Source organism: Phyllostomus discolor, chromosome 5 (genome assembly GCF_004126475.2).
Source record: "Phyllostomus discolor isolate MPI-MPIP mPhyDis1 chromosome 5, mPhyDis1.pri.v3, whole genome shotgun sequence".
In the NCBI taxonomy this organism is placed as follows: Eukaryota; Metazoa; Chordata; class Mammalia; order Chiroptera; family Phyllostomidae; genus Phyllostomus; species Phyllostomus discolor.
This window is the reverse complement of record NC_040907.2, coordinates 47,767,959-47,792,284: the sequence shown is the minus strand read 5'-3', so window position 1 is coordinate 47,792,284 and position 24,326 is coordinate 47,767,959. Positions and strand designations below refer to the sequence as shown.

Here is a 24,326-nt window from a genome sequence, read left to right as displayed (position 1 = left end):
CAGCTCGGCCCAGGCGTGGGCGCTGCTGTGATGCGCTAGGCCGGGAAGCACTTAGCGCCAGGCGGCTTTATTGGTGGATCTTAAGCAGTTGGTCCTTGGTTCAGGAGGTGTCGGTGGGGTGCCCGGGTACTGCTAGGCGTCGTTAATTAACAGAAAAATCTTAAGGGGTTTGCACTTGATTTTGTCCCCAAATTACAACGATAAAAGGGAAGCTCTGAGAGATTCAGTAGTCTGCCCAGAGATCACACAACTGCTAAATGGTGGCGATTCTCAAGTCATGGGCTCTAACTATATTTTGTCATACTTTGCTACTGCCTCAGAATGGTCCCACATTACGTGAGATTTTTTTTGTCTGACAGATATTTCTATTTTTCTCATACAACAGATTACGAATCGCTTAATTTTTTGAAGACTTATTCTACGTCCAGACTTTTACATATATGCCATTAAGCTTCATAGCACACCTGTGGAGTGGGAGGCATTTTTTTTTTTTATTTACCAGAGGAGGAGACTGAAATGGCAGAGCTGAGGCTGCCCCCCTGCCCTCATTTTGTCTCTTTCCTGGTTTTGCTTGTAATTGGGAGAATCTGAGACGAAGATCAAAAGCAAGATTCCTTCAACACCACCTTGCTGCAATAATAATAACTAATGTTTATGGAGTGCTTTTCATGGACCAAATTATACCTACATTACCTTATTTAACTCTCCCAATGATGCTGCTAGGAGAGAAATTATTAATAGCCACGCTTAATTAATGGAGGAAACAGAGCATCAGGGAGATCAGGTTACACATATAAAACCTTAATAAAGGGTACATGTTAGGCTGAATCATGAAATTGTCATCTTTGTAGGCCCAAACAGGTCTCATGTAATGTCACCAGATGATCAAAATTAAAATCACCAGTGGAGGCAGATGAAAATGGAGAGCCTCCAGATGCATTACCCTGAGAAAGACATGTCACTTTTGTAATACTTTGGCCAAGAATGCACCACCTGAATCTAATCACAGGGAAATCTAAATGAGGATTGAACTATTAAAAGTTGGTTAAGGGGGGAGGGATGTGTATTCTTCAAAATCATCAATGGCACAAAAAAATGAAGAAAGGCTGTGGGGATGTTAGGGATTGAAGGAAGGTAAAGAAACATGGCAACTAAATGGAATTCCTGATTCTAGACTGACCTTGTGATGGAGTTTCTAAACACTTTAAGTACATTACTGGGTCAATTTTCCAAAAAAATTGAAATATGGATTAGAGTATTTATTAATGATAAATCTATTAGAGTTGATAACTATATTGTGGTTATGTTTAAAAAAATCTCTGTTTCTAGGAAGTACACATTGAGGTATTTAGGATAAAGAACCATGATGCATTTAACTTTGCTTTCTTTAAGTGGTTTAGTAGAAAAAAAGGGAGGGATCAAACAATAAAGCAAATTCAGCAAAATATAAATAGGCGAATGTAGATAAAGAGTATATGAGTATGTCTTCTAATGTTTTTACTCTTGCAACTTTTCTGTAAGTTTAAAATTTATTCCCAAGCAAAATGATAAAAATAAAAAATTTAAGCCCTGTCCAGTGTAGCTCAGTTGGTTGGAGCCTTCTCCCATTAAACCAAAAGGTTGTAGGTTCAATTCCAGTCAGGGCACAGGCCTAAGTTTCAGGTTCTGTTCCATGTCTGGGTGCCTGCGGGAGGCAACTGATCAATGTTTCTCTCCCTCTCTCTCCTCCCCCCACCCCATTCTCCTCTCTCTAGAGGTCAATAAGCATGTCCTTGGGTGGGAATTAAAAAAAATTAAATTCCATAGGAAAAAAAGTAAAGTGATAAGGATTACTGTACTTGACATTAAGGCATACTATGAAGCTATAGTTATGAAAACAGTGTGGTGTTGACAGAAGGATAGATACAGAAATCAATGAAACAGAATAAAGAACCCAGAAATAGACCCACATAAACATGCCCAACTAATTTTTGATAAAGGTGTAAAAGCAATACAATAGAGGATAGATAGATTTTTCAACAAATGGTGCTAGAACAATTGGGCATCCATTGACAACAACAACAAAAGAACCCTGACCTAAACTTTACTCTTTCTATAAAAATCAACTCAAAATGGATTGCAGACTTAAATGTAAGAAAGTTTTAGAAAAAACCCCTAGGACATAGAGCTATGCAAAATGTTCTTAGATTTGTTACCAAAAGCACAATCCATAAGAGGAAACTGATAAATTAGATCTTATCAAAATTTAATACTTTTACTCTGTGAAAGAACCTGTTAAGAGAATGAAGACAAAAGCTATACACTAGGCAAAAATACTTGCAAACCACACATCCACCACAAAACTTTTACTTATATAAAGAAGTCTCAAAGCTCAAATTTAAAAAACAAATAACCCAATTAGAAAATAGGCAAAAGGCATGAACAGGTACTTCACTGAAGGGGATATACAGATGGCAAATTAGCACATGAACAGATACTCAGCATCCTTAGTCATTAAGGAAATACAAATTAAAGCCTCAATGAGATATCACCTGTCAGAATGGCTAATGTGAAAAAGAGTGACAAGACCAAAATGCTGGCGAGGATGTGGATGGTGAAACTGGATCACTCATACATTGCTGGTAGAATGGGAAATGGTGTAGATACTCTAGAGGAGTTTCACAGTTTCTTATAAAACTAAACACACAACTACTATAAAACCAGAAATTGCACTCTTGGGTGCTTACCCTATAGGGGTGAAAAAAAAAACTTATACACAAATGTTTATAGCAACGTTGTAATAGCCCAGACTGGGAACAACCCAGATGTGCTTTAATGGGTGAATGGTTAAACAAGCTGTGGCACATCCATACCATGGATTACTTTTTACTCAGCCATAAAAAGTAAAAAATTTTTGCTCTGGCCAAGTGGCTAAGTTGGTTGGAATGTTGTACCAAAAGGTTACGGGTTTTGCTCCTGGTCAGGACACATACCTAGGTTGTGGGTTTGATCCCCAATCAAGGCTGATATGGGGGCAGGGGAACCAATCGATGTCTCTCTCTCACATCAATGTTTTTCTCTCTCTCTCGCTCTCTCTCTCAAATCAATAAAATCATATCCTTGGATGAGGATTAAAAATAAAAACAAAAAGTAACAAACCTTTGACACAGGCAACCAACTATATGCATCTCTAGGGAATTATGTTATATATAAAAGCCGATCTCAAAAGTTACATACTATATGTAATTTTCACATACTTTTATAGAACATTGTTGAAATGGCAAAATTAAGAAATAGAGGACAGATAGTGATTGACAGGGAGGCGGAGTGGTAGTAAAAAGACAACAGGAGGGATCTTGGAACTGTTCTTTATCTTGCCTATATCAATGTCAATATACTGGCTGTGATATTAGACTATAGCTTTGCACAATGTTACCATTATGAGCAAATAGATAAGAGTGTACATGGGATCTCTATTATTTTTTATACCTGCATGTGGATTTATAATTATTTTTAAAATTAAAAGTTTAATCTTTTAAAATAATTACATCTCTATAATTTTGTATAATTCACTCCATTATCTAAAATGTAGTTGAGCCAAGATCCAAACTAGACCCATACCTTCACAGCTACACTACATTTCTTGGGGCCTCTGGCTCACTGTGAGAGTCCAAGGGTCATCTGCCAGGTCTCAGGGAGGAAGCACGAAGGACTCAGAGAGGTTGCAGGAGCACAGGGACCCTGGACAGTCAGGAAGGGCTGGCTGCATTAGTCTCCTGTTTGGAATGAGTCCCTCAGTGGTTCAGATAAGTGACACTCTAAAAGTAAGCATGGGACAGCCCTATTTTATTCTTTCTCTAATCCAGAATAATAGGAAGATATAAGTATGAAACAAAGAAGGGAGGCTGGAGAGACTGGCAAGAGGGTGAAAACTGAGAGGCGTCCCTTCTGTCTGTCGGCAGTAGGCTGCGTTTTCCTCTGCACCAGCCTTCATGCTCCGTGGCATCTGAACTGAAATCCAAAAAAATGGGCTTTTAGGAGAAACAATCTAATTAACAAAGCTACTCAGGAATAGCAGCTACATACCACCAACTAACGCCCTAGACAAAGGTTTTGCTCTCTTCCTGAGGCTTCTTACCTGAACTCAGGGTTAGGACACCTGGAACCTAGTACTGGTTACCCAAACTGTGAAATATTGGTTCTGTCCCTTCCCCTGCTGGCTTCCTCTGTTAATCACCACCATCACCTCCAGTTCCATTAACAGAGGGGATTTAAAAAGATGACATAGACAAATCCTCCCAGGGTCTCCCACCATCCTTCCCCGTTGGTCCTGACTCTCACTAAGAGTTAGTAGCCCCAATGGGCCTGGCTCAGAGATTCACCTTTTCTTCCATTGTCTTGATATGGGCAGTGGACCAGAACAGTCCTGGGAGGGGCCCACTTGCTCACTGCTCAGACTTCAATGGTCAGGGAAGGATGAAAGAAACATTCTTTGGTTTGCCCTTTTAGTCCAAACATCATGTGATTTCATGGCACTCCTCCAGCCTGGAGCTAACACAGGGCCAGAAGTCTCTGGCTCCCACAGTCACAGCTCGCTCCAGGCAGATCCAGGGGGCAGCCTTCTCCGCGGCCTTTGGAGTCCATGGGGAAAGAATGTGGCCTCAGAGAAGATCTTCCACCCAAGCAGAAACACCCAAGTGCCCTTAGGCACATTCATGAACACTAGCAACATGGAATTTCTTTTCAAATGTGAAAAATGCAAAATAAGCCCACTTATTTGTGCATCTGTTTCACTGGGTATAACAAGAAAACAAAAACAAAAAAAACCCCTTGAATTTCATTCATGTCATTGTGCTTTTGAGGCTAGGTCCAGAAATATGACACTGTCAGTCCTTGAAGTCGATGGGACACCAGATTCTTCTGGGTGTGCACATGTATGAGTGTATGTACTTGTGTGAGAGGTGGGAGAGGGCGCTCTGCCACTTCCTGACTCTGTGCTCTCACCCAGCTTCCTTACTTTCTCTAAGTCTGGGTTTCCCCGTCTGCAAAATTGAGATAGTAAATAGTCCCCACCTCACAGGGTTGTGATGTTTTACTATTATATGGAAGTTGTGAAGCATTGAAGAGAGTCAATAAATGGTTGTTTATTATAATACGGTGTCCATTTAGAGAGACAATAAGAGTTAAAAAGCAATGGCACCTTCTTTTGCCACAAATAAGTGTGTGTGTGTGTGTGTGTGTGTGTAAACAAAGAGAAATGGGAAAATCTTGATTTTGGGTGAAGATCACACTCTTCAAACTTCCTGACTTAGTTCTGTGTCTCCTATTATGCTGGAGGGGTCCTGTTACCTATGTTCCCTTACAGAGTTCCAGAATATAAACACAGCTGTATAACCTAAAGTCATCTAAAGTGCCTTCCAGTGTTTTGTTACCACAGTGGCAATGCCAATAGGACTGTTATTAGTGCAGGAAGCAATTAACAGCACTCTCCTCTATAAGCTTATTTTTTGATCTGAAGTTCTCCAAGGTTACAAGATTTTGATATAGCCAGGATTTAAAAAGTAGTACCTACAGAAAGCCTCCCAACCCTGACATTTTCAGAAGTAGTATCTAGTGTGAAAGGAGAGGAGCACATGCCAAATGTTTTCAGGGCTTCTAAGAGATCTGTTTCAATTATCTATTGCTACATAATAAATCAAACCCCCCCCCCCAAACTTAATGGCTTAAAACAACATCATTTGTAGGCAAATCATTTGCAGGTTAGGCAGGCCTCAGTGGGGACAACTCATCTCTGTGCCACAGGATGTGAGCTGCGGTCACTCTGGGCTTGAAGATCCACGTCAAAGATGGCTCAGTTAGTTACACAGCTCACAGGACACTGCTGGCTGTCAGCTGGGGGCTCGACCAAGAGCCTTGCTTCCTCTCCACATGGTTGCTTGGACTTCCTGACAGCATGTGGCTGGGTTCCCAAAAGAAGAACGCTGAAACTGCTAGACTCCTTTTTTAAATATATACAAAATGTGTTTACTGGGATGGTCCCTCACTCGTCTTGATTCGGGTGCTTTTAGTGCGACTTCCTTCCGAAGGAGCATCCTCCTGGAATCCTGGCTTTTCCTCCTGTAGGCTGACAGAGGATGAAAGAACAGTGAACACAGACAGCCACCGTTCACACATGGCTAAAGACAGTGGTGGTTTTATAGCACCCTGGGCTGTTCACATCCCTGAAGTAGGAATTGGGGCTCTGAGGCACCAGGCGCTTCCTCTCATGTTTCCTCTCCTCTTCTGGAGAGGGATGAAGGAGATCCTCAGTGAGGGGCGAGTTGTCATGGGGTGGCTGTCACTGCTGGAAAGGCAAACTGCTAGGCTCCTGAAAGCCTTGGCTCAAAAGTCCCCAGATGCCTTGACTCAAGGCCCCCAAAAAGTACTTTCTTCATGTTCTGTTGATCAACTCAGTCACAGGCTCAGCTGTTCAAGGGAGAAGTCATAAGCTTCACCTCTTGGAGGGAGGAGTAACATACCCTTAAAAGGAAGGCAAGCCTAGGCTGGCGTAGCTCAGTGGATTGAGCGCAGGCTGTGAACCAAAGCATCGCAGGTTCGATTCCCAGTCAGGGCACATGCCTGGGTTGCAGGCCACGGCCCCCAGCAACCACACATTGATGTTTCTCTCTCTCTCTCTCTCATCCTCCCTCCCTTCCCTCTCTAAAAATAAATAAATAAAATCTTTTAAAAAAGAATATATTTTTTAAAAAATTCACAAGTTATCAAAAAAAAGAGGAAGGCAGAATAATTTGAAATTGCCTTCAGCAACTAGCTAGCACAGCCTCCCACCAGCCAAAGAATAACCCCAACCAGCAATATGTGGGATTATGCCCAGGTCTCATAATTAGGGAGCAGAAGCACTGTACTGAATGAACACTCCTCATACAAACTGGGGTTCTGCAAGAGGCCCACTAAATGGGAAAGGAGGCACAAAAAGGGGACAGTCATTCAAAGACAAAATCATAACAGCACAAAGTAAAACCATAGAAGCCTTTTTTGAGTACCACTTACAGTGCTCATGCTATACCTGGTGCCTCTCTCTCCCACTGAGCGATGTGAAAAGAACATGAGACTTGGCATCAAAACGCTGGATTGAGTCTATCTAGTTTACTTGCCATTGTAATGTCCTTACCACAAAGTCACTCGATGATCTGAGCTTCACTTTCCTCATCTGTAAATTGGGGATAATACTATTTGCCCTATGTGTGTACCACAGGGCGTTTCCAATTACCCTGGGATGCAGGGAGATTTCAGTGAAAACTTGTGTGGCAGTACTCTGTTGATAATAATCCAAGAAACTGCTTTGTAAATGTTGTATTAATAAATGATGCATCGACTTTTAAGATCTCAGAACTTTAAAGGAAACAAAACCCCTGGACCTCACTTTCTGCTAAATCCGTGTGTAAAGCCAACTGGTGGGGAGGATGGGAGTGGATTGAATCTGTTGTCTGCAATGCAGATTAGTCCCCACAAGTGTCAGGTGCAAAGAGGAAGTAAGGTGGGAAGATGAAAAGAAGAGATAGAACGTCCAGCATGGAGTTTGTTGGCCTACTTCATACATTATAATGTTACTGTAATGTGCCTTGTCATAGCACTAATTCAGGCCTTCAAAAATGCCAATTCATTTTTCAATTGGCCTAAACATATTAACGATGTTTATTGAGTGAGGCAGGGTGCCACAGTTACTAAAAGTACAGGCCCTGGTGCCACACTCTTCCTGAGTCTACAGTTTACTAGCAGAGTGACATTAGAAAGTAGTATTAACATCTCTGTACCTCAGTTTCTCATCTGTAAATGGGGATAATAAGTGCCCACTTCCTGTGGCTGCTATGAAAGTTTAATGAGATATGTGTAAACACTTGGAACAGCACCTGGCAATGAATAAATGTGAGATGTTTGTTTGTTTTTATAATACCCCATGGTGTGCACTGTTCTAATAACCCTACTGACAAGACTTATTTATTGACAACAACCTATGAGCACTAACTAATAAGCACCTGCTGTGTTTCAGATACTATGGTAGGCTCTTGGGATTCATGGAATGAATCAGATACAGATCCTGTTCTGTGGAGCCCACGGTCTACTGGGAAGAAGGAGACAGACAGTAAGCAGTAGGTGAAACAAACAAGCCCTGAAGTTTGACGGAAGATATAAGTGTTATGAATAAAAGAAAAAGTAGAGCAGGGTGATGGGGACTAGAAATCGTGGTGGAGGGAAGAGAAACTGGGACAGGTTACAATTTTTGTTTTTTAATTTTATTTATTGATATTTTATAAAGAGAGATAGGGAAAGAGAAAAATCAATTTGTTGTTCCACTTATGTATTCATTCCTTAATTGCTTGTATGTGCCCTGACCAGGGATTGAACCCGCAACCTTGGCATATAGGGATGATGCTCTAACCAAATAAGCTACCCAGCCAAGGCAGCTTACAATTTAAAATAGGATGGTCATGTTCTGTCTGGTTGAGAGAGCAAATGTGAGCAAAGACTTGAAGAAAGAGAAATAAGTCAGCTATGCAGGAACCCAAGGGAAGTGCATTCCAGGCAGAAGGAACTGTTGGGTCTTTTGGATCAAAAGTACTCCATTGAGAGTGAGCCTGGTAGGGTTGAAGCACGAGGCAGGGGTGGTGGGGACAGGAGTGAATGGAAGAGAGGGAGCAAGGAGGTCTGCTGTAGGAGAAGAGGTTGGGAGTTGATGGAGTAGAGAGTTAAGGAGAGCTTGGTAGGTTACCGCTAGGCCGTAACTTCCCTCTGAGTGAGATGGGAGCCAGTGGGTAATGACGGGAACCAATCCATTTACTAAATGAGTAAACTGGGCAGAAAGAGGCTAAGTAACCACACAAAGTTATGTTACTACTAAAATGAATAGTTGGGATTATTTGCCTACAGATTCTTGTGTTTTTGTTTTTCTTTTTATGGGGCATAGAGGGGTGATGCAAACAGGGGCAGGGAAAGCAAACATTGAGGAAATGTGGCCTGCGTATCCTCCATTGTAAAATGAAGAGATTGAATCAATGATCTCGAAGGTCTAGACACAATGGTCTATTGTCTATTAGTCTCCAGAGGACAGAGGACCAAAAGTCATGGAAGACAGGGTGAGACAGCCATTGTTCTTGCCTGGCCAATTGACCATGATCTTGTGTTCTCACAAAACCTTATACATAGCTCTGTCATAGTTCTTTTCATACTGTATTAAAAATATGTGCTTAAAAAATCTTTCTTTCCTTCACAGACTAAAGCTCCCCACTCTTGCATCTGACAGTTGGCTTATCACAGGATTCTCTGCACTTGGCAATGGATTTGGCAAAGAGGAGGCTCCCAATAAAAATGTCTGTACTCTGTTTTTGTTTTAAGTCAGAACAAAGGGACTTCTTATTGCAGGGAAGTGGTGATTATGAGAAAACAGCAACAGCAGAGAAGTCACCACCACTCTCAGCTGGAAGGGCAGAAGGAGAAGGGGTTATAGCAGTCCATGGGTTGGGTCACCAGCTGGATACCGAGGAGAAGACACAGCCTTTGCCTCAAAATGTTTTCTGACCTGGAACTTAATGTGCAACCTGACACGGCCCAGACACCAACCACTTCATAGGAGCTTTTCCAGAAATCCTCCCTTATCTTCCTTATCATATCTGGAGCTTAGGCACACTGGAGAAGACTGATTGGAGGCACAGAATCGATCACTTCTGGGCAATGCTGAGCAAGTTATTGGCCTCCCTGTGACTTAGTTTTCTCCCCTGTAAAGTTGGGAAATTAATATCTGTCTCAGAGGGTACTTTAAAGACACAAATATGAGATTACATGTATAAAGCATCTAAGCTTGCCTGGCAAAAAGCAAATGTTTAAATGACGCTAATTCTCCCTTCCCCTTTTAAATGAATGACTCAGAACATAAGTAAAGGGTTTTGTACTCAACTCTTCTCTATTAGAGAAGAACTTGATTTTTTTTAACCCTCACCTAACCCTCACCATTAGGAAATGCATATTGATTTTGGAGAAAGATGAAGTGGGAGAGAGAGAGAAATACTGATGTGAGCATTATCGATCGGCTGCCTCCCATATGTGCCCCTGTGGGGGGTGAAACCCTCTCAGCCTTTGGTGTATCGGATGACGCTCCAACTAACTGGGCCACCTGACCAGGGTGAGAGGAACTTTTACGTGGACACTGGGAAACCTATCAAAGGGCAAAGGACCTTCTGGAAGTTCGTGTCCCACAGCTCAGAGTGTAACTGTGTGCCTTGGGAGAGGGGGAATGGAATGCAGGGTGAGTGGTTACAGACACGGAGCTGAGAGGCCTTCACTGTGGAAGACGGGACCACAGGAACAGCTGACAGGGGCCAAGGGGGTTGATTTGAGAGTCCCTCCCCTTCCTTCTTCAACCTCCTTTTTGAAAATGACAATCCAGTTAAGTGATGATAAATGATCTTTTTCTTCGTGTCTGTCTTTTCTTTTTTTCAAGCTTTCTATGAGTGGATCTTACTTATATAATAAAAAAAAGTTAAGTGTCAAGTTTTAGGCCCACTGAGAAGACTCCGCTGGGGAGGCTGTACAATGGGTGGTGACAGGTAAACAGAAATAAGATGGGCTGTAGGAGGGGCCGAGCTACAGCCGCCTGGGACAGCGAAGGCCATTTCAAACCAGCCCCACCATCTGGGTCTGCAGCCCTCACATCTTTTCTCCTCCTAGAGAATGCCTTTGCAATAGTTAGGATCATGGTGTGGTTCCTTCAGAGAAAGTGGGCATGCTTTCAAGACTAAGAATGTGTACTCACTCCCTTCTGGGGGTTGAGGTATAATCATGATAAAAATTGGAGTTTTTGCTGTGCTTTTTTTTATTATGGTATTTGGTATTATTTTGCCTTTGCGACAGTGAAGGCTGGTGCTCACCCATATCCACGTATGTCTCTGTGTGTTGAGGACACAGCTAGACTAATTTCCCAGCCTGACTTGCAGTTGGTCGTGGCCATGAGTCTGGCTATGGGAATGGTGGACGGTGATGTACACTACTAAGAAGCCTGGCCTCTGAAACTTCTCACATTGTCCTCCAGATCTTTCCTCAACATCAGCTGAGGGCTGAAGAGCCAGTAGCCAACTTTGAAGCCCTGGAAGGATGGAAGGACTGTGGAGCTACCAGAGGAGGGGAGCCTGGGACCCTGAATAATTGGATATAGCAATTCCCTCCCCCTTCTCCATCAGTCACATTGAACTCCAATGTGAGCAAGAAACCCCTTTGCCATGCCCAGCATTGAGATTCTGCTGTTGTTTTGTTATAGCAGTTAGAATACTCTTTACTAATACACCCATAGAGGCTGCATACTGGGGGAGAAATAGCTTACTCTGAGTGGTATTCATGGCAACATGATGCCAGATGGACACTTTCAAGGGAGGATTGGCTGGAGCTGGATATCAACTTCTCTCAAGAGGCCACAAAAAAGCAAATAAGATCATTTCTTGTAACCTATGAGGACAAATTTCTCTGAATTGCATTTGCTGGTTTATGTTTTCCTCCTCTGTGAATAAATACCTCTGCTTCTTATTATCAGCTGCAGGTTATTCATGATGATGGAAAGAACTAAACCGGGTGCATAGAGTGAAAGGTGTTGTGAATATTTGAGAGAGCTTGCCTCTACATGTTCGGCTGGACATATTAGGTGGCCCTGTCCTGTGATACTGATAGGTCAGCATGAATTCTGTCTTTCATTAAACAACTGCTTTGAACAGATACTACACCAGTCCCTTAGGCTACAACTTTGAACGACTGAACAACTGTGGTTCTTTTACTCAAGAAGCTTGCATTCTAGTGGAAGAGAAATCCATTACACAGCCACTCACCCAAACAGATAATCACGCAGGTGGAGTAGGTGATATGAAGGAAAAGCCCAGTATACTTGCACTGTTAGAGCACATAATAATGGTGGTGGGGGAAGAGATGACTAAAGTCACTGAGAGGGACAGTCTCCCTGAGGAAATGACATTGATCTGAGACCTGCAGGATGACCCTTTGTTCAGGAGAAAAATACTCAAGGTATAGGAGGATTATTATTCCTAATAATAATAACCTACACTTACCATGTGTCAGGCAGTGATCTAAGTATTTTACATATGTTTGTGCATTTAACCCTTCTAGCAACCCTATGAGGTAATTACTGTTGTTCTTTTAATTTCAAAAATGAAAAAAACTGGGGCAGGATTGTTAATAAATTGCTAATAAGTGGCAAAGGAAGAGTCTGAACTCCAGCAATGTGGCTCCAGAGATTGTACTCCTAATCACAGTGGTCTGCTGGGACTTGGAGCATTCTGGGCAAGTGGAGACCTGTATGGCTGAAGCTAGGTGAGCAATGGAGAAGGTGGCATAAGGTAAAGCAGGAAAGAAATGGATTTAGGACCCCTTTTAGGGATGGGATTGTGGGAAGCTAGAGCATACACTAAGACAGGTGTGTTAAACTCGTTTTCACAGGGGGTCACATCAGCCTTGCAGTTGCCTTCCAAGGGCCGAATATAATTTTAGGACTGTATAAATGTAACTACTCCTTAACTAGGAGCAAGGAGCTCACCTCTGCCACTGGGTAGAAACAAGGTGCTGGGCCGAATAAAACAAGCTGGAGGGCCGGATTCGGCCCTCGGGTATTCTGTTTGCCACCTGTGCACTAAGGTCAGTAGTCTTCCAAAATTCCATAAGCCTTCTTGGTCTTTGCTTTCTCCACAGAGCTTCATGACCCATGAACTTTGGAAGCTATGACTACTGGGTGATAGGGAGGTGGTCTTGCCCTGTGAAGACCTCTCAAAGCCTCTCAGCCACGAGTTCTTCCCTAAGGAGTTCAGCAATTCCCCCTCTGGCTGATCTGCCTGGGGGCCACTTGGACATCCTACCAATGGGTTCAGGGTTTCTACTGTCCTGAGAAGTGAGTTTTGCTGATGCTGCATGTGATCCCTCAGCCAACCCCATACACTCCCCAGAGGAGCCCAGAGTAAGCTGACTACATTTAACGCTGTCAGCACAGTCATGCCCTTTGTGTGCCCTCCTCACACGAGTCACCCTTCTTGCAGTCAAGTGCAGAAAATGCAAGGAATATCAAAGTCTCTAGAGCTATATTGTTCAACATGGTATCCACTAGACACATGTGGCTATTACTTTAAATTTAATTAACAAAATTTAAGTAATTTGAGAACAAGTTCCCCCATTGAACTAGCTACACTTCAAGTGCTCAACAGCCACATGTGGTTAATGGCTGCTCTGTTGGACAGCACAGTTAAAGAAAGCTTCTATCATTGCAGAAAGTTCTACTGGACAGTGCTGCTCTAGAAACATGCTTCCTGCCTCTTGGGCTCATTTCAAGATCTATAACCATGGCAGAGTGCTGGGTGAATTTAGCCCAAACTCCATTCTCATTACACTACGCTTCATTCCCATTCAGAGACTTTACTTTCTCATTCAACTAATGCACACTGATCATCTACTGCTGACAGACTCTATGCTGAGTATTGAAATAGGCTGAATCATCATTTTGCTAGAAAGTCTTAGATGGCTACAGCAAAAACCTTCTTTCGTGGGTTTGTTGGATGGGCTCAAACCTTGGTTAAGTTACTTAACTTCTCTGAGCCTCATAGCACTGTTGAGAGGTGATACATAAAAAATACTTAGTAGATGTAGGGAACTGCTTCTCGAGACATGGAAATGTAGCCCAGCACCCACATGGAAAACCAGTGGGGGGCATGGTGACACACAGGACCACATCCCTGAAGAAGTTCTCCTGTGGAAAATCAGGCCTGCATTATACCTAGGCTGCTTTGTGACTTGCTCTTGCTAAAACTCTCTCACCCTGAGTTCAGGCAGCAAGCCCTTGCTGCATATCTTTAAAGTAACTTCCTGAAGTCTGTGCTAATTCTCCCTTGCATTTGCAACATTTTTCAATGTACTGAATTTACAAGTTTGGGTCCTACCAGCCCTTGGGTACCCCCTTGTCTTAATCCTTATTTGTGCTTTATGTTATATATCATAAGAAAATTATGATATGATTTTCATTATGATATAATATCATTATGATATGATATAAATTTCTTAAGAAAATCATATATATACTTTTCTTAAGATCGCATTCAAGAACAGCAAATAGTAGGTTTCACAGGCTTAACAACTGAGATTGAATTCAAAAACAAAAGAAAAGGGGGAAGCCCTGGCTGGTGTAGCTCAGTGGATTGAGCGCGGGCTACGAACCAAAGCATCACAGGTTCAATTCCCAGTCAGGACACATGCCTGGGTTGCAGGCCATGGCCGCCAGCAACCGCACATTGATGTTTGTCTCTCTCTCTTTCTCCCTCCCTTCCCTCTCTAAAAATAAATAAATAAAATCTTAAAAAAAGAAAAGGGGGGAGATGTTGGGAACCACCCTGCCTGGTTTCAGAAGCTGTAACCCCCCCCCCCCCCCCCCATGGCTCAGGCTGAGTGACAGGCCTTTGGACCATAAGCCACTAAGGAGACAATGCTTATCTCCCTGGCAGAAGCGTTGCTTCTGCTCCTTTTACTTCACCCTGCCTGACCCCCAGTGCTTGATGGGTTAGCCGATGATGGGTAAGATTCCTCAAGGGAGGAATGACCTAAGACAGGAATGATCATGGGGAGGCCCCAGGGAAGGGCTTGGGGGGCTATAGAAAAAGGGGGTGATGGACCCTGGCCCCTCGTCTGACATAGCCAGAGTCCTCATTCTGTCTGCAAGAAGTCTCCTAATCTCTTGGCTGCCTTACTTCCCCTGCCTGATTTAAGCCTGAAACAATGACAAAGGGCGGTGCGGCCCTGTGCTGGAAAGGGCAGGTACCCCAGGTGATCAGGCTTAAGAAAGAATACATAAAACCCTGTGAAACCTTCTTTGTTTAGAATGCTCTCAATTAAATGATAAGAGTCCAAGCAGGAAATTAGTTTGTTTCCCAAAGTTTTGTAGCCCTTTAGCTAACAGACCCTGACTCAGAATAAGCCCTCATAGTTCTTTGTATGCTATCCATTGTTTGATCCTTACTGCCTGACAATGATTAATGAGCTTTACCTGTATTCCTGTGCAAATTGAAAGCCAATAAAAACCTGTCAAGGCAAGGGTACGTGAGCTCTCCCTTTTAGAGAGTGGCCATGACATCCCTATTCCTCCACAGGACTTGGTAGTCCATGTGAATGTATCTCATCTCATCCATAACACCACGAACACTTCAGGCTGGTGTCCAAGACAAGTAGACTCAATAAGTAATAACTGTTTTTGCTCACATCATCATCATCATCATCCCAGTTGATAGGGAATACAATGGGAAGGGAACTCAGTCTTATCTATTATGTTATAGTAATGACTGTTACAAGCCTTCCCTGTACTGGTCAGAGATCTATCTGTCTTCTTTATAGCATTTAGTCACTGGTCTGAGCTCTTCTTGGGCTGCTCGTAACAGCTCTTCAATGTAAAGAATATGTACTCCTGTGCCCTCCCCACACCCAGTGCCAGGTCCTTCACTCCCTCATTCTGCTTCTCTTTTTCACTCCCTTCTGAATATCTCCTTTTTTCACAATATCTTTCTGAAAAGTAGAACCCAGAACCTTCCCAAGTACTTCCAGCATTGTTCAAATACTATCTATTCAATGTCTACCAAGGTACATGGCCATGAGGGGGTATACATTTAAAATTTTAAAATTAATTTATAAAGGTTTACTTCTGCAACTGAATTTTGAAAGTCAAATGTAAGACAGTTCATAACCACTACTACACACATACTACACCTTTTCTTACATAAATGTAAAAATGTAAAATACATACTTTTCATTAACAGTGTATCTGCAAATATGTGCAGTGGTGAGTACAGTGATCTGATGACCTGCAGTAACCTGAACACAATACTACATTTCTGTTATATGAGCTAAAATTATATTCGTTGTTTTTTGGGAGGTGGGGATGGTGGTGGGGTATTTTTAACATTAGGTTGGGCTAGTATGGTGTCATCTAAAATCTCAGATTGTTTTTCATAACACTTGTTATAGGCTGAATTCCTTCTGTTCTATACTTCTGCAACTGAATTTTTTAAACCTAAATGTAAGACTTAGCATTCATTCCCCTTAAGTTGCAATTTCTTGTTTTGACCTAGACTCAAGGTCTTTTGAAATCTTGAGTCTTTTATCCACACAGTGATTCCTCCCAGCTGTGAATATAGTAAATACGACTTTACTTCCAAATCACTGAAGCATCCAAGGCCAAGAACAGAGGCCTGTATATAATGAAACAAATGTGACCTTGCTCCATCTACATAAATCTGCTTCCCCCTGCGCTGATCTTTACAGGAGTGTGGTTCTGGGGCACGTGTTCTCCTGAAACCTGACCCTTTGCTTTCCCCTCCTCCCTTTCAGGTCTCCCTGTTTAGACCAAAACCAAAGGACTGTCAAGCATGGTAAAGGAGAGAATGTGTCAGTTTACCCTACTACACCTTAATAGCTTTGATGACAAAAACAAAATTCAACACAGGAGGACTTTGAAACAATGGAGATAAAATAGGGTTTGAGGGGGTACATGGAAGATTCCAACTAGAAATTAAATATAGATCAGAAATCCGTTTGATGAATTCTTCCCTGATTTCGTATCATATCAAAGTATTAAAGTATAGATATAACACTCACTCTCCCTGTAAGGAATCGGCAAGCATGGAGTGGGGAGAGGAGTACCACTCTACAGGCCACCTGTCGAGAGCCTCCGCTTTGGGTGTGGGAAGTCGTTCCTGGGGTTCACAGATGTCAAGCTCTGTCTCCCTCCAGGCATTGGCAGGGGCAGCTCCCACGGTTCACCACCTTCCCAGAAGCAGTCACTGTTAACTGTTGGACACATACCTTTCCAGATCTTTCTTCTGCATCAAATAAATAAATGTGAATAAAAAAATGTCACAAGAAAACATTTAGAAACATTAACCAAATTCTTCCCTTGCTACAACTCTCTGGTTCAGACAGCTTGGGTCTTTAGGGATCATTGCCACAGAGAAAGAAAGAGAAAAGGCAAATATAGAAGGTTGTGAGAGTCTTCTCCTGGCTTTGGTTTTCCAAAGTTGAAAACCTTTGGAATAAGAATGAATCCTGGTATCTACAGGGCCTTTAAAAAAGAAATATAATAAATAGGAGAAGGAGAGGATTTGAGGGCTGAGAAACTGCCCACTTGGCATTTTCCCTATACTTGGATATTCTCCTGGGGACGTGGGAGCAGAGAGACAGAGAAAAAGCTGTGAAGATGGAGATTTTGAAAAGTCCCAGGATGAGGAGCTTGGAGGCCTGTTTCTGGGGCAGCATCCTGGGAAGTTGCCCATAGACATTTTCTCAGCAGAACAGTGCCTTGGCAGGAAGCAGGAGCAGCAAACGAGTCCTGGGCCTGAAGAAGGATTTCTGGGCCCTGGGCAGCATGGAGAAGAGGCAGGGGAACCTCTGTGTTAACAGGAAGGGGTCACCCAGAATCAGGCAGGATGACATAAGGGTGCATATTTTGTCAGATGCCCGTGTTGACATAACCTCAAGTATCAGGTGGACTGCCTGCTTGTTATCCCATCTTCCAGTTCCTGGCACCTCAGATGCAGCTCTGGAGAAAAGGAACGAGAAACTTCAAATTCACTGAGAACGTATCTATAAGGTGGATACAGTGGAGATTCAAAACAGAAATTAGACTAAATTATAGAAAAATAAGAGGAGTTTTATTCTTGTACACCTGAGTTATAGACCTACTAATGCACACACAATATTTTTTACATAAATGGTATCATAATCCACATATTGTTCTTATGTTTCATTTATAATATATCTGAAAAAATCTCCAGTGTATCTGGCTAGTGTAGCTCAGTGGATTGAGCGCGGGCTGTGAACCAAAGTGTCGCAGGTTCGATTCCCAGTCAGGGTACATGCCTGGGTTGTAGGCCACGGCCCCCAGCAACCGCACATTGATGTTTCTCTCTCTCTCTGTCTCTTTCTCCCTCCCTTCACTCTCTAAAAATAAATAAATAAAATCTTTAAAAATATATATCCAGTGTATAGTATTACATATATGGATAGACTGTGATTTATTATTACTCATCCATATCTTTTCTGTAAGATATTTGGGTTATTTCCAGTTTTTGCTGTTGCAACCTGCAGTGGGTATCCTTATGCACCTAATTTAGTGTCCATATGTATTTCTGCAGGAAGGGTTTCTTGAAGTGAATAGGATCAAAGGACATGTGGATTTTTAATTTTTATACATACTGGCAATTTGTCCTCCAAAATGACTATCAAATTTGTATATCCTGTGACAGTGTATGTTTCCCTTTATAATTTCATAATATTTTTTAAAGTCTATTTTATTGATTATGTTATTACAGTTGTCCCAATTTTTTTTCCCTTTTACACCCCTCTGGCCTGTACCACCCCACCGCCCCCACCCTCCAACATTCCCCATCCCCTTAGTTCATGTCTATGGCTCATACATATGAGTTCTTTGGCTTCTCCATTTCCTCTACTATTCTTAACTTTCCCCTGACTATTTTCTACCTACCATTTATGCTTCTTATTCCTGTACTTTTTCCCCTATTCTTTCCCTTCCTCCTCCCTGCTGATAACCTGCCATGTGATCTGCATTTCTGTGATTCTGTTCCTGTTCTAGTTGTTTGCTTAGTTTTTGTTTCTGTTTTTTAGATTCAGTTGTTGATAGTTGTGAGTTTGTTTTCATTTTACTGTTCATAGGTTTTGATCTTCTATTTCTTAGATAAATCCCTTTAACATTTCATATAATAAGGGCTTGGTGATGATGAACTCCTTTAACTACCTTATCTGTGATAACTTTATAATCTTTAATACTATTAGTATTTTAATTTTTGAGAGTTTAATAGTTAAAAATGTTTTTCATTGTTCTTTTTATTTTTATTTCCTTACTTCAGAGGTCTAACCATTACAAGATCAATAAAGAGTCAATACTTTTTAGTTTTTTCCCAACTTAGTATTTAAAAATATTGCCATTTACAGAATTCTTATTTATGGCAAAACATGAAAGGTATTTCTTCTAAGGTCAGGAAAAGATAAGGACGCCATCATCTCCATTACCATTTAATAGTGTGTTGGAAATATAAGCCAATGCAGTCAGACAGGAGAAAACAATTGGAATTAAAAGTGAAAAATAAGTAAAACTATTTCTGTTATAGATATCACACATGGAAGCCCCAAGAGAATCAATACTATAACAAAGCAACAATAAAAGAATTTCTTAACAAAATATAAAACTGACATTCGATAGCCAACTGCCAGTCAGCCAACTGCTTCTTGATCTTCAAGAAGCGAAAGAGGGAGCACTGGCATCTAGATCAGCCAGGCCACTGAATGCACTACTGGGCTGGACTGGCAGCTTTTTCAAAGAAAAACTTCCCAGTTTCTGAGGAACACAGGGGGTTGATTTACGTGACACTGGTAGTAGCACCAGGATAAAGCAAATAAGTAAATACATTGCTGTTAATAAGAACCTAGATTTGCAGTGTAAGAAGAAAGATATAAAATAAAAGAAGGTATGGAAAAGTTCTGTAATGGCTAACTTTGAATTAGAAGTAGAAGTTTATAATGTAAAATATGTATTTCTTAACTCTGTATAATACCATACAATAACAATGAGTGCACCTGGTGCCAAGTTCTTGGTGGTTTCTAAGGAACACCCCCCGCTGAAGGAAACCAGAGCTCTGTAGGGAAATGGCTAATTCCAGGAGTTGAAAGGGAAAGTACAGGCGAGGTTGAGATCGGCCAAAAACCAAGTAAGTGTTCAAATACTGAAGGAGCCACGTGAAAAAGAAACAAGAACAAGAGGACCCTACTTGCCAAATTTAGAACAATTTGAACATGGGAAAGAATAATTACTAGAGCTAAAAATGTTGTTCAGCAATGTGTAGAGACACAAGATCAATATACAAAAATCAATTGTATATGTGTAGACTAGCAATGAACAATGTGAAAATGAAATTTTAAAAACAAATCCATTTAAATAGCATCATAAGAACAAAATAGGAATGAATTTTTAAGTATAGTACAAGACTTGTACACTAAAGAAAAATCATTGAAAGAAACTGAAGAACTAAATAAATGAAAAGATATCACACGTAATCGACTGGAAGATTTAATATTTTTAAAATGGCAATACTCCCCAAATGGATCTACAGATTAAATACAATGCCTACCTGTCTTTTTTGCAGAAGTTGACAAGAAGCTGATCCTAAAATTTTGGGGGAAATGCAAGAGACTGGAAGTGCCAAAACATTCTTGAAAGAGAAGAACAAGACTGAAGGACTCACATTTTTCTGTTTCAAAATGTATGACAAAGCTACAGTAATCAAGGTGGTATTGGTCCTGGCTGGTGTGGCTCTGTGCATTGAGCACTGGCCTATGAACTGAAAGGTCACAGGTTCAATTCCCAGTCAAGGCACATGCCGGGGTTGAGGGCCAATATTTTTCCCCGTCTCTTTCTCCCTCCCTTCCACTCTCTCTAAAAATAAATAAACAAAATATTTTCTTTTTAAAAAAGACAGTATTGTACTGGCATAAGGATCAACATATAGATAAATGACATAGAATTGAGAGTCCAGAAATGATACTATATATCTATAACTAGTTGATTTTCAACAAAGGGATCAAGACAATCCCAACACATTGAGCTGGGAACATTACATCTCCACATGCGAAAGAATTGTTGGAGCCCTCTATCTCATACCATATGCAAAAACTAACTCAAAATAGATCAAAGACCTAAATGTAAGAACTATACAATTCTTAGAAGAAAACATAGGGATAAATCTCTGTTACTATGATTTTGGTAATTGTGTGTTTTTAAAAGTAATTTACATAGGTAATTGTTTCTTAGATATGACACCAAAAAACACAAAGGAAAAAAATAGGCATATTGGACTTCATCACAATTGAAACTTTTGTGCTTCCAAGAACACTATCAAAAAAAGTAAAAAACAACCCTCATAATGGGAGAAAATACTGAAAATCTTGTCTGATAAACGGTATATAAAGAACTCTTCTCTCTCTGTGGCACCACGGAGGTAGTTGGCTGCTTCAGGATGAAGCTAAACATCTCTTTCCCAGCCACTGTCTGCAAAAAACTTATACTTTGTACCTTTTATGAGAAGCATATGGGCACAGAAGTTGTTGCTGATGCTCTGGGAGAAGAGTGAAAGGTTTATGTGGTTTGAGTCAGTGGTGGGAATGACAAACAACTTTCCCCATGAAGCAGGGTATCTTGACCGATGGCAGTGTCTGCCTGCTACTGAGTAAGGGGCATTCCTGTTACAGACCTAGGAGTACAGGGGACAGAGGTACAAACCTGTTCACGGTTGTACTGTGGATGCCAATCTCAGTGTTCTCAACTAAGTCATTTGTAAGAAAAGGAGAGAAAGATATTCCTGATCTCACTGATACTATTATGCCTCGTTGCCTGGGAACCAAAAAAGCTAGCAGAATCCAAAAACTTTTCAGTCTCTCTGAAGAAGATGATGTCTGCCCTGGCTGGTATGGCTCAGTTGGTTGGGCATTGTCCCACAAAGAGAAAGGTCACCAGTTTGATTCCCGGTCAGGGCACATGCCCAAGTTGCAGGTTCAGTGCCCCATCAGGGTGTGTGTGTTAGGCAAGCAATTAATGTTTCTCTCTCTCTCTGTTTCTCCCTCCCTTCCCCTCTAAAATAAATAAATAAATAAATAAATAAATAAATAAATATGTTTATTTGAATCATTCGCCCCAAACTGGGGTGGGGGACAAGGGTTAGGGAGAGTTTAGTATGTCTTAGATTTTATGAAACTCTAATTTCTGTAAGAAACTTAATTTCCACCAACTTCTTTATTTTTCCCTCTTCATCAGCAAATCTCCAAAAGATCTCCTCCAAGTTCCCTTGTTCTCTTCCAAAAGTTGTGCCCTCTCAATACTTTCATTGTTTAAACTCATGTACTTTCAAGCCCTTACTTTTTGATGCCCCATTAGCAAGTGCTCTAATCCAGCATGGCCATTCTCAGTTATTTCTCTACTTAGTGTGGGACTCTCTGGGATGCAATTGAGCTTTCTTTTTTCCAAAGAGTCTCTGCTTAACTCTCCACTTCCACGTGGCCTTTATAGCTGGTGCTACTGATTTCAGGTATTTATTTCCCCACTCAGATGAAATGGGAGTTTGCAATATTCTCGTTCCTGATTATATGGTAGATATAATTTTGTTGTGTGGTTAAGTTGTGATTTTATTTGCTGTCCTGATCTGCATGGTTTTTGGAAGATGTGTAGAAAGATTCCGTTTAGGCATCCGTCATATCTACAAAGAGCCCTCACTCTGTAGCTTCAACTGATAAATGCTGACACATAAATTGGTAGTAAGACTTTCAGGAATTCCAGTCAAGATGGAGGTATAGGTAGACATGCTTCACCCCCTCTCACAACTACAGAGAGAATTATAATTATATCACAAAACGAACAAACAACTATGAGCAACCAGAACTATTGAGCTGTATGGAAGTCCAACAACCAAAGATTTAAAAAAACACATTCATCCAGATGGGTAGCAGGGCAGAGTCACAGAGACAAGCCAAGAGGTGCAGAGACGTGGTGTAGCCTGGAGAGGTGGTGGCAGTGGAATGGGCAGTCCCATTCCCACTCACGTGTGCTAGACAAAAACTGGGATACCTTAGGAGTGAGTGATCCCAGCCCCAGGCAAGACTACACAGTCCATGGTTCCAGCTCCGGGAAGATAAATCTCCATAACTTCTAGCTGTAAAAAACAGTGGGGGCAGGGGTAGCAGAAGAAACTGCTGGATGTTCAGAAGAGTCCATTTAAAGGGCCCACACAGACTTAGAACATATGCAAACCCACCCACCAGAACAACAGCTGGAAGGGTGACAGTCATATAGGGAGAGTGGGTGAAGTAACCGGAAATGTGGCAAATGCCAGGCAAACATCCAGAAGCCAGGCAGCAGTATTGTCCCTTCTCCAAGCCCTCCTGCCACACAGAGCCACAAAGTGGTCAAGAGGGTTACCCTGTCCTGGCAAGTACCTAAGGCTCTACACAATGTGCAGATGCCATTTCTAAGAAAGGGAGTCAAAGCAGCTCTACCTAATACATAGAAATGAACACAGAGAGGCTGCCAAATTGAAAAGACAAAGAAATATGGCCCAAAGAAAGAACAGAACAAAACTCCAGAAAAAGAACCAAACAAAATAGAGATAACCAAACTATCAGATGCAGAATTCAAAACACTGGTGATCAGGATGCTCAAAGAACTCACTGAGTACGGCCACAACATAAGGGAAAAAAATGAAGGTTACACTAAGTGAAATCAAGAAAAATCTACAGGGAACCAACAGTGGAGAGGATGAAGCCAAGAATCAAACCAACAATTTGGAATATAAGGAAGGAAAAAGCATTCAATAAGAACAGGAGAAAGAAAAATAATTTTTTTTAATTTTTTAAATATATTTTATTGATTATGCTATTACAGTTGTCCCATTTCCCCCCTTCTCTCCCCTCCTCCCTTTACCCCCCTCCCACCCACATTTCCCCCTTTAGTTCATGTCCATGTGTCATACTTATGAGTTCTTTAGTTTCTACATTTCCCGTACTATTCTTGCCCTCCCCCTATCTATTTTCAACCTACATTCTATGCTACTTATTCTCTATACCTTTTCCCCCTCTCTCCTCCTCCCACCCCCCTGCTGCTAACCCTCCATGTGCCCTCCATTTCTGGGGTTCTGTTCCTGTTCTAATTGTTTACTTAGTTTCTTTTGGTTTTGCTTTAGGTGTGGTTGTTGATATTTATGAGTTTGCTGTCCTTTTACTATACATGTCTTTTCTTTATCTTCTTTTCTTAGATAAGTCCCTTTAGCATTTCATAAAATAAGGGCTTGGTGATGATGAACTCCTTTAACTTGACCTTATCTGAGAAGCACTTTATCTGCCCTTCCATTCTAAATGAGAGCTTTGCTGGATAGAGCAATCTGGGATGTAGATCCTTGTCTTTCATGACTTGGAATATTTCTTTCCAGCCCCTTCTTGCCTGTAGGGTCTCTTTTGAGAAATCAGCTGACAGTCTGATGGGAACTCCTTTGTAGGTTACTGTCCCTTTACCTCTTGCTGCTTCTAGGATTCTCTCCTTCGTTTTTACCTTGACTAATGTAATTATGATGTGCCTTGGTGTGTTTCTTCTTGGGTCCAACTTCTTTGGGGCTCTCTGAGCTTCTTGGATTTCTTGGAAGACTGTTCCCTTTGCCAGATTGGGGAAGTTCTCTTTTATTATTTGTTCAAATACGTGCTCAATCTGTTGCTTTTCC

The 24,326-nt window shown here is 41.5% G+C and overlaps 1 long non-coding RNA gene and 1 pseudogene across 1 annotated transcript; one reads left to right on the top strand and one right to left on the bottom strand.

Moving 5' to 3' along the window:
* Positions 1 to 5,267: 5,267 nt before the first annotated feature.
* LOC114496967 lies at positions 5,268 to 7,038 on the bottom strand (annotated as a pseudogene).
* Positions 7,039 to 18,756: 11,718 nt separating this feature from the next.
* On the top strand, positions 18,757 to 20,779 carry LOC118500646. The gene is made up of 2 exons (XR_004903223.1): positions 18,757 to 20,355; positions 20,543 to 20,779. It is a non-coding gene; the product is annotated as an uncharacterized LOC118500646 (long non-coding RNA).
* Positions 20,780 to 24,326: the final 3,547 nt, after the last annotated feature.